The sequence below is a fragment of the Acomys minous genome, assembly GCF_964271855.1.
Source record: "Acomys minous genome assembly, chromosome: 3".
Lineage (NCBI taxonomy): Eukaryota > Metazoa > Chordata > Mammalia > Rodentia > Muridae > Acomys > Acomys minous.
The window spans coordinates 70883060-70893445 of record NC_140485.1 but is presented as its reverse complement, the minus strand read 5'-3'; the positions used below and the strand labels follow the sequence as shown (position 1 = coordinate 70893445).

At 48.6% G+C, this 10386-nt stretch overlaps 1 long non-coding RNA gene across 1 annotated transcript; it reads left to right on the top strand.

Annotated features, from left to right (window-relative positions):
- Positions 1 to 1499: 1499 nt before the first annotated feature.
- On the top strand, positions 1500 to 10379 carry LOC311595043. Its single transcript, XR_014778294.1, has 4 exons — positions 1500 to 1709; positions 6189 to 6398; positions 7392 to 7630; positions 8556 to 10379. It is a non-coding gene; the product is annotated as an uncharacterized lncRNA (long non-coding RNA).
- The last annotated feature ends 7 nt before the right edge of the window (positions 10380 to 10386 follow it).

Sequence of the window (10386 nt, the reverse complement as noted above, 5' to 3'; positions counted from 1 at the left end):
GCCACAGGAGCATCTCAGACGGTCAGAGGGCCTGGTTGTCCCAGGGGACTGGTATTGTAAAGATTCATGTGTTTGCAGTGCTATTATGAGCGAGTACTCAGCTTTAATCAAGAGCATAGCAAAACAAGTGTGCCGGTGCCTCGTACCCACCTTAACAGCTCAGATGAAGAAAGCTGAAGGATGTGAGGATGCGGAGCAGCCAAATCCCTGAAAACTGCTGAGCCTACCTGAGACCCAGCAGTTCTTCTGGAGAGTCTTCTGGGTAATTCCTCAAAAGAACTATGTGCATATTTCTACAAGACATGTGTGTGCATATTCATGACATTGTTTATTATAATCATAGTCAACCGCAGTGCTGGGAATGGAGTCAAATCTCATGCATCCTAGGGTCTCACGCATGCTAGGTCAGCACTCCTTCACTGAACCATAGCCCTCTCTTTTTTATTTTATTTTTATTTTTATTTTTTTGAGACAGGGTCTCACTAAGTTGTCCAAGCTGTACCCAGGCAGCCTTTGAATTAGCAGTCCTCCTGCCTCAGCCTCATGAGTAGCTGGGGTTATAGGCCTGTGTTGTAAGCCTGTAACACTGATATTCCCAGTGGTCTCCATTCTAGACCTAACCTGGCCCAATCACGCTTAGCTTGAGACTGGAAGAGGTCAGGCATGTCCGAGGAGGAAAGGTGGTAGTCCTTTATTTTGCAAAAGGAGGCCACCCAGATACCCAGTGACATGGATAAAGTTCCCTAAGTCACTGCAGTGGAGCACTACCCAGCACTGTAAACGAATCATCAAAGGCTGTTATGAAAGAAAGCAAAGACTCACCAAATGAGAAAAGCAAAGGTTGTTTAGAGCTTGCTCTGTCACTCTTAGCCTCACTCAAAGGCATAAAGGAGGAGTGGGACCCTCACTCTGTAGTGGGAAAACGTGGAAGGCTTTTCAGCCTTGCTTGGAGGCTGTGGGCTGGGATTCTCCAGGCAAACTAACATTTTTGGGCTGCTTGTTGGTCCGCATTGGAAATGGACAGAAATTAAGGGAGCCCAGTTACAATTCAAGCCAAAGCCTTGTTAGGCTGGCTGTGACAGAAGTTACCAGAGGTGGTAACAACAGTGAGCTGGCCGACTGCCTGCAAAATTTAGTCAATGGCAGGCTGGCTTCCTGGGCTGGTCATTATAAGAATTAAACTGGTTTTCTGGGTAAGTTTGTGGTAGGCCAAAGCTCTCCAATTCATCCCCCGGCCCCCATCACACCCCATTCCTATTTTTGTGTCCTTTTTTTCTTTTTTCTTTTTTTAATAACCTATTGCATTCACTTAGTGCAGGAGTGTGGGGCCAGCCACTGGAGGATGGTCAACCTACCGGGGGCCTAGCTGCCATCTACATCCCACGGGTGCTCAGCTGGGGGTGGGGCCTCGTGGGCCCTTCCCTCAGCCTTGCTGGAATGTTGACTAGCTTGATCTTGGGCAGGGCCCATGTAGGTAACCACGGCTGCAGTGAGTTCGAGAGTGCGACTGCCCTGCCATGTCTGGGAGTTACTGGGAAGGCAAATGTCACCTTGGATAGCTATGGGGTAGTGCCCGGATGGAGAACGGGCACGTGAGGAGGGCCTTTAGGGTGATGTCAAGTTCTGGTTATCTGTGCTCACTACATCGGGGATGCACGCTGAGAACGGTCATCTGGGAGCTCTGTGATTGGTGCTTGCATTTGTTCCAGGTGTGTGTTTTGCACCTGAATAAACAAACCTCCTCCTCCTCTCCAAGGCCATGGATGGGAAACTCCCTGACCCAGTGCCAGTGGTGGAGCATTTTCCTCTTAGGCCACTAGCATTTAGCTCAGCCAGCATCTTGTTTGGGCAATGTTAAGCCCAGGCTCAAACCCAGGCTTCTGGGCCCCCCTCCTCTTGACTAAATTTCTTGTTAGTCTTGAGCTTGGTGCTGAGTGAAAACACCCATCTGCATCCTCTCTGGCCTTATTCTTTCCGGAAGATGCCTCTGGTCAGAGTCTCAAGGAGCACGAACTTCTCAATGTAGTCACCTAGGGAAATGCTCTAGCCTCAGGAATAGGTCTAGAGTATGAGGTCTGCTGGTTCACTTCAAAGCCCTATTCTTTGTGGTACCTAGGGAATTAGGTTTGCCAAACAGCATGATTATAGTGGGAATGTGGCACCAAAGGGGATACTCAGCACCATAAAGCCTGGGCTTGAATCCCTGGTCCATTGCTTTTGACTGTCTGTGGACCTTGGCGTCCTCGTCTGTGCATTAATGGTGACGCTGTTTCATGATGTTTTCTGTTGCCATTCAGTGCTCTGGCAAGACGTGTACTGAAAAAGAGGGTTGCGAAACCACTTTATGGATTGTAGAGTGCCCCAGACAGGCGGAGGGATGCTGGCTTCGCTAGTCCATCTTCGCTCTGGGCGTCTCAGGAGGCACCTAATGACTCAAGAAAGGAGTCACTCCCATGCCGGTTTCTAACGTGATGCTCTTGTGTTACTCTCTATCACTGCAACTCAGGTAACCCAAGAGAACAAGGCACAGGAGAGCTCTGTACTGCCCATCCGTAGTTCGATCTAACTGTGGGTGTTAGAGCATATGGTGGAGGACCCTTTTCATGGCCCACAGGGAGGGCAGAGGATTAAAGAGTGGGTGAAACAGGTACTAGGGATACCTTTAAAGGCCCTTAGTGACTTGTTTCAGCTAGACCTTGCCCCCTGAAGTTCCCATTACCTCCCACAAACAGCACCAACGCTGGGGCCTAGGTGTTCCGAGCCCATGAGGGGCGTTGCATATTTGAACTGTACAACTGGCTTGGTTTCTATCTGAACCAAAAAGAGACTCGGATATGGAATTGGCTTCTACCTTACGACTGTATAGAATCCTCTCTCTCTCTCTGACTTGTAAAACGTGGCTGAAGAGGGACGGTCATAAATCCAAGCGTCCCTACAGAATATTATGTCTCTCTCAGCAGCCGGGTCCTAGCTGTCAGCCACAGTAAATACGGAGAAACTATTGGCTGATCATTGACAGCGCATCACACCTCCAAGTCCCTCCACATCCTGATCTGTCCCATGAACCCTGTCAACCCAGGCCCCAGTCACTCCTGAACTTTCTGTCCACTTTATAGATGGCATCAAGGCCTAAGAAAACAATACTCTAAGCAAAGGCCGGCATCTGTCCCGTATTCCCTCTCTCTCCGGAACTCTTTGACATCCATGCCAGTGATGGTCCCATGGTGGCTGCTAAGTTGAGATGAATGGTCCGCAGCCGTTAACAAGGCCACTGCATACCACGTGGTGCTGAAATCAGCCTCGGTGGTTTTTCCTTGTTTGGCTTTCTGGTGCTGCTGAGCTGTGGCACCTGGCTACTGCGCTCACCCGGTGGTAAAGGATACGCTCACGTGGAGTGAGCCCTTGACCCTCACTCTAATGAAAGCATTCCACTTTTTCTTAGGGAGACTTCTGTGGGGGATGTTTGTGATTGCTATTCCTGTCTGTCACTCAGGCCATCAGAGGGGTGTGGGATCCAACTCAGACCAGTTAGACTCACTCTTAAGGAAATTTTAGCTTCTGCAGAGTGATCTATAAAATGGAGGCAGATGTCATTCGGCTGTTTTAATTGCAGTGACCTAAAGAGAATTTCATAGGTTTTGATACCTCAATCTTAGTTACGCTCCCTCCCTCCCTCCCTCCCTTCTTCTTTGTCTTTCTCCCTCCCCACTCCTCTTCTTTTAAGGAGGAGTAGCTCCTAAAAGAGCTTTATGTAGCTCTGGCTGTCCTATAACTCACTATGTAGACCAGGTTGGCCTTGAACTCACAGATATCAGCCTGCCTCTGCCTCTGCTGGGATTACAGGTATGTGCCACCAGACCCTCTTTCTTCATGCCTGGTCATTTAATTTTACTTCTAGCCAGTCTATCCACTGCAATCATTTTGTTGTTTGCAACCACATATCCCTACCTCGTAACATAGGTTGGAGCTAGAGTTAAGTTGTAGGTAACGCATCCTCCAGTGAATGTGGGATATTCAAAATTCCTGGGCTGTTGTCTTGGTTTCCTTTCTAGTTGCTGAGATAAAAATGCCCTAATAAAAAACAACCTAGAGGAGATAGGGTTTATTTTGACGTATAATGCTGGGGAAGTCAACTTGAAGTAGCAGTCCCACTCCTTAGTCGAGAGGAGAGGAAGAGGGAGAGACACACGCAGTTCAGAACACAAAAGTGAGTGCTGCCCACTTGTAGGGTGTATCTTCCTACATCAACTAGTTTAATGAAGGCAGTCCCCCACAGATAAGCCCACAGGCCACCTGACGGAGATAGTCCCTCATTGAGGTGACCTACTAACCACCACAGCTTTAATGGGGCAGAAGAAGCATGGTGGCTGCTTGTGCCTCAGCCTGTAGAGTCAACAACCTGAGGTTGTGGTGGTACCGAGGCTTACCTGTTGTGTCCTTTGGTATAATTTGACCTGAGAGAGTGGTGTAGGTTATAAGTATTGGGCACAAATTATAAACATTGGGTTCCAAATACAACTGGACTTTCTTGGACTGCCAGTTCCCAATAACGACATGGAGACTTTTATATTAATTATGAAAGCTTGGCCTTCGCTTAGGCTTGTTTTCCAATTAGCTCTTAATTTAAATTGTCTTGTTTATATTAATCTATGCCCCGCCACATGCTTTGTTACCTTTCTTCAGCCTGGCACCTGTTTCTTCCTCTGTGTCTGGCTGGTGACTCTTCTGGCCTCTGAGTCTTTCCCAGAGTTCCTATCTCTGCCTGGAAGTCCCACCTTTCTCTCCCGCCTCTGCTATAGGCTGTTCAGCTCTTTATTAAACCAATCAGAGGGTGTTGGAGGGAGTGTTTACAAAATAAGTTGTAGCCATATGAAAACAATGCCAAAGTCCAGCCTGTTTTCTGATCTCTGTTGGTATAGAAACCAGCATTTGGCTAATACAAAGACAACCTTTCCCCAGTGCACAGGGGATTGTTCCAACAGCACTTCTTGGAGTGTCCGGCACAATCTGGCTATAAGTTAGCAATGCACAGCTTGTGTGATGGAACCTTTGCCTTCTAGATCCATTGAATGATATCAAAGGAAAGTCCATTAAGCAAGCACAAATAATGGGGTTTTTTTTGTTTGTTTTTGTTTTTGGTGGGTTTGTTTGTTTGGCACAAAATAAAGAGTACTTCTGTTCCTCAGTAAAGAACGTCTTAAGACTTGGAGTAGAGCCAAGTTCAAATTCCAAAGTTGGTAACTGGTTGTTGCCAACCTCGCACCTTTACGGAGTTTGGTGTTGGTTGAGTGGGATTGCAAGAAGTGCGGCAGCACTGAGAGTGTGCAGCAGGATCACAAGAGAAATGGACGCACTGAGCGTGTGGGTGAAACCCAAGGCTCTGTAAAAACTGATACAGACAGTCACGACCTTGCTCAGTGTACGAAACCTGACAGATTCCTACTGGCTAGTTGCTTAGCTAGAAGGTGGAATCAAAGGAAACAAGGGGCAAGAAACAGTCTCTGACCCAAACAGAATTCCAAAAGTTATTTGAGACCATCAGCTGGAGGAACATTTGTGGAGATGGGTTTGCACTTGCATGTGTGCATATGTGTCTGCGAGGAGGAGGAAATGTAATGTGTGACCAGTCTGATTTTGAGATGGAACCACTAAGCAGGGATTTGGCCTTCTCTGTGCTAACTCCAGGAGCTGGCTGGACACCAGCAACTAGATGAGTTGGCTAATGAAACTTGGACCGAACGCCAGGCCACATGAATTGAGCCTTACAGAATCCAGATTCTTTGGCATCCTGTAGAGGAAGGGAATAAAAGATTTCTGAAGACAGTACACTGGTCTGGATTCAGTTGTGCTTTCTTCCCATAAACCTCACTAAGGATGGCCTCCAGTGAACCCAGCATGTGTCTACCTACCCCTTGCTCTGAAGAATGTCCAGGTCAGGAGCACTGGGCCTGTCTCAAAATACAAGGTGGAAAGCATTCAAGGGAGACACGTGACATCAACCTGTGGTCTCCATATGCATACATGCACACACATGTGTTACCCACACAAGCACCAGAAAGAGGAAGGAAAGAAGGGACAGGAGGGGAGAGGGAGAAAGAAAGGGAAGAAGGGAGGGGAAGAAAGGAGGGAAATGATAGCATTTCACCTGTACCCACTGGCTTCATCTCCCATGCTGGTAGGCTGAACAGATCCTGCTCTCAGATTCTGCCTTGCTGTTGGGCTTTGAGGATGAATGTCAGGCTGACTATGAACATCAAGTAATCTTGCGTCCGAAGGTATCCATTGTGAGCTGCGTCCTGTGTCCTCCACTTGGACAGAGAGTCAAACGTGCCTGGCAAGGACTCGAACACCAAGGGCAGCCATGGGCTCATCGGGCAGGGCTCAAGTGGACCCTTGAGGTATGCTGGTTGCACGGGGAGGCGCTCCCAGTTGAGGAATTAAGTGTGTGCATGTCTCCAATGAAGCACGACGGCCCACTTGCTGACCCTTGGCCTCCTGTCCCTATGGCTTGAGTTTTGCAAGCTTCCAGGTTTTGGTCCCCAAGAGCAGAACGCTTCCCTGATGGATACGAGACTGAGTCTGTCACTTGGGCATTGTATCCCTGGGAATACAAGTATAAAGGGAGTTGCAGTGCTGTGCTGGGTAACCAACTATGCCACGAAAGGGGAAATTCCGTTCCTGTGACACAGAGAGAAGTCCTCAAGGAGTTCATGCAACTCCAGGGAACTCCCTGAGGCATCTTCTTGCTCCCAGAACTTTCGAGGATTCATATGCTACAGGAGTAAAGGGTTAGGTCGCCCTGTCAAAGAGTGAGTCTCAACCAGCTCAAGTGCCAGCCAAAGGTAGGCTGAACATGACACGGCAAATAGAAAACATTGTCGCTGCCCACAGCAGCCACCGAGCATCCCAGCAATGGGACGAAGCCGTGATGTCTTCCTCGCAGCTGTGTCTGTCATCTCCTCATCTCCATCCCTCCAGATGCATCCCTCAGAGCATGCAGGTAACAGGTCACTTGCTGTTTGCAGAATATTGGGGTAGGATACATGGCACAACGCAAGAACAAATGAACTGAAAAAGCTGGATCCACTTAGTAGGACATGGTTTGGGAGCGTCTTCTCTTTAGGGAGCAGTAAGTGTTTGGGTCACATGTGACAGTCGCCTTATGTTAGAAACATGTATTAAGGAGCACATGGGAAGAAGTTCTGTATGAGCGTGTGTGCGTGCACAGGTGTGACTATGCTTGTGCATGCATGCCTCTGTGTGTGTGCGTGTGTGTGCTGGAGTTACAGGCACTTGTGAGGGGCCTACCATGGGTGGTGGGAACCGCATTTTTGGGTCCTCTGGGAGAGAAGCAAGCGCTCCTAACCTTTGAAGCATCATTTTGTTTACAGATCCAGTTTCCCTCCAGGATGATGGTTTGGCTGTGTCATCTGCTGTGCTCTTGGTTTGGCTGGAGGGCAGAGTGCTGGGCTTGTAAGTGCAGCAGATGGAACAAAGCTAGAATCCCAAGACACAGCCATGTGTTGTTGCTTAAAGAAGGGACAAAAATAACCGGTGTCCACTACATTCCAACCTTGAGTTTCTCAGTGCCCCTCCTCCACACATACCCGAGCATGGAAGGTTATTAGAGGTGAGTGTTTGGAAGGCAATGCCCGTAGACTGAAGGATTCTGGGCTGCTACCCAGTCCCCCAGAACTCTCCTTGTTGCTGTTGCTTTGGGCCTTGTCAGTTTTTCCTTTGACTGGGTGAATTTGATGTACTTTTCCTTAGTGTCCTGGGTGTGGTCTCCAACGTCCTCCCACAAGTCTCTGGAACCTGTAAATGTCACCTTATTCAGTATGTGAGTCTTCCTTGCAATTGTGATTAAACGAATCTTGAGATGACATCATATTTGGGCCCTAAACACCATTGCAAGTGTCTTTATAGGAGAAGGGTTTGGAGAAATGTAATACACAGTGGAAAGTGTGATGCATGCCAGGGGCAGGAGGGAGTGACGCCAAAGGCTGGAGAGCTGTGAGTTGGGGTTCGGCTCCCCTCCTACAGGCCCTGGAAGCAGAGTCCTGTGGACACCTTCATTTTGGACTTTTGGCTTTGAGAACTGTGTAAGAATTACTTTGTTGTTTTAAGCCACTAGCTTTGTGGTAATTTGTTACAGAACCACCAAAAAGGAACATACCCTCCAATTCATTCATTTCTGTTTAAAGCAGTCAGCAGTTTCTAATGCTTGCAACCAAAGGCTCATGTTTGTTGTCACTTGTAGTTTTCATTGTTTGATTCATTAACTTGTTTTCCTTTTTGTGATGCTAGGAACTGCACCCAGGCTCTCATGCATGCTACACAAGTGCCTTCTCGCTAAACCACAGTCTTGGCCCTTTTTATTCTGAAACAGGATCTCACTAAGATGCCTGGGATAACCTTGGACTCACTCTGTAGCCCAGGCTGACCCCGGGATTTTTCTGAGCTTCCCTAGTCACTGCGGTTATAGGCCCGTGCCACAAAGCCAGGTGAGTTATACTTTCTGACGATGTTAATTCCAACTGGATTCTTGTCCACAGGCAAATGACCAGCCACAGGCAAAGCCTCTGAGGATGTGGATTACGGATACTCCATTTTATTGATTACCCATCTTCTCCAATTGTCCAGAACAAACCTGGCAGCCAGCTCTAGGCTAGCAAAAGGCAGGTGCTCGAGCATGGGTCTCTATTCATGTAACACTTCCCACCAATCTGTTGGAGTAGGGGGAAGCCACTACATTCCTGCTTGGATGGCGCACGACCCGAGCCAGCTAGCCAGTTCTCCGTGCTGTGTCCCCACACCGCATTTACAGTCTTGTTTGGAGGATCAGAGAGTCTGGATGTGAGCTTAGCCAGGCCAAAGGAAGATGCGGGAAGCTCTCCAGTCTGTCCCTCATCTGGGCACAGCTGGACACAGGCGTTGGGAGGTGAATATACATGAGAGATGACGAATATGATGAGCTCCCGAGAGGCTCTTTGCCTTAGCGTCTGCCTCGGCTGCAGCCCGGAGACTGGGAACCCATGTGTTAGGCGCCTGTTGTGTACTCTGTTGGAACACTCTTCCCTGGAACCTTTTTTGCCTAATTGTTATTTATTCTTATAGCAGTTTAGACTGCCACTCACTCAGGAAGGCATTCTCCGATGGTCTCAGACTACGGACTCGGATAGAGTACCACGCGCATGGTTTCCTACCTAGTAAAGTTAACTATCATGCATGTTTGTTACTGTCACACTTGAGTCTGTCTCCCCCAAACAGTTCCCTTTCTGGTATAGGGCCATTCATGTTCTCTACCATGACAAGCTCTTGAGCCTGGTAAGCAGTCAGGGGTCCAGCAGCCAAGGCAAGCCCATCATGGGTGACTGAGGGTGGGACATAGTGTATGGGAGAGGAAAGAGGAGAAGCTATGGGAAACTGGAGAGTGCATTCCTCCTCCAAAGGCATTGGAAAAAGTCTAAAATACACTAAAATTACTGTTCATATAAAGGAAACATGTCTGTAGGACCCACAGGAAGCCTTGGCTCAGGCCTCTCCCAAATAATGATCTGTTAAGTGAGTGAATGAAGAACCGTGATGAAGTCATTGGTCAAGTCATTGATGAAGTCATCCCGAACCAATCAGGGCTGGGGATGGACACGGAGATCCCGCCCAGTGGGTTTCCCTTTCAATGTTGTTCACAGCCTTTTAAGAACAGTGCCTCCGTCTATGCCCTCTTTCCTCCCAGTGCCTGGTGCCCAGCAGGCTGTAGCAATTGCTCAGTCTAGGCAATACGTACTAAACAGAGACGAGCCAGATGATGTCTTCTACCTAGAGGCTCAGTGTGAAGGAACAGATAGGGCCCCAGGAGGCCCCAGTGATCTAGAAATGGGTGCTTAGCCACAGCATGTAAGAGGGCCCGGGGGTGGGGGGCAGGACCTCTTCACAACTTGTTGAGCCAAAGAGACAGAAGATTTGGCAGGAGGATATAGAAGATTTACTTTCATCAAAGATGACAGGGCCAGCACCGGCCAGAAGGGACCGGCACCTCGAGCACTTGCCTGGGAGCTTATTCAAGTCAGGGCCAGAGTTCTGTGTGATGGACAGAGGGAAGGAACTTCCAAGGGCGGGGCGGGAGCTGTGGCAGTCAGGTTTATGTTGCTCTGATAAAGACCATGACCCAAAGCAATTGGAGAGGAAAGGGTTTATTTGGCATACATACCCCAGGTCATAGTCCATTGAGGAATGCCAAGGCAGGGATGCAAGGCAGGAGCCTGTAGGCAGGAGCCGAGGCAGAGACCAAGGAGGATGCTGCTCACTGCCTTGCTCCCATGACTTGTTCAGTTTGCTTTCTTGTAACACCTTAGGAGAACCTGCCTAGGGACGGTAACACCCACA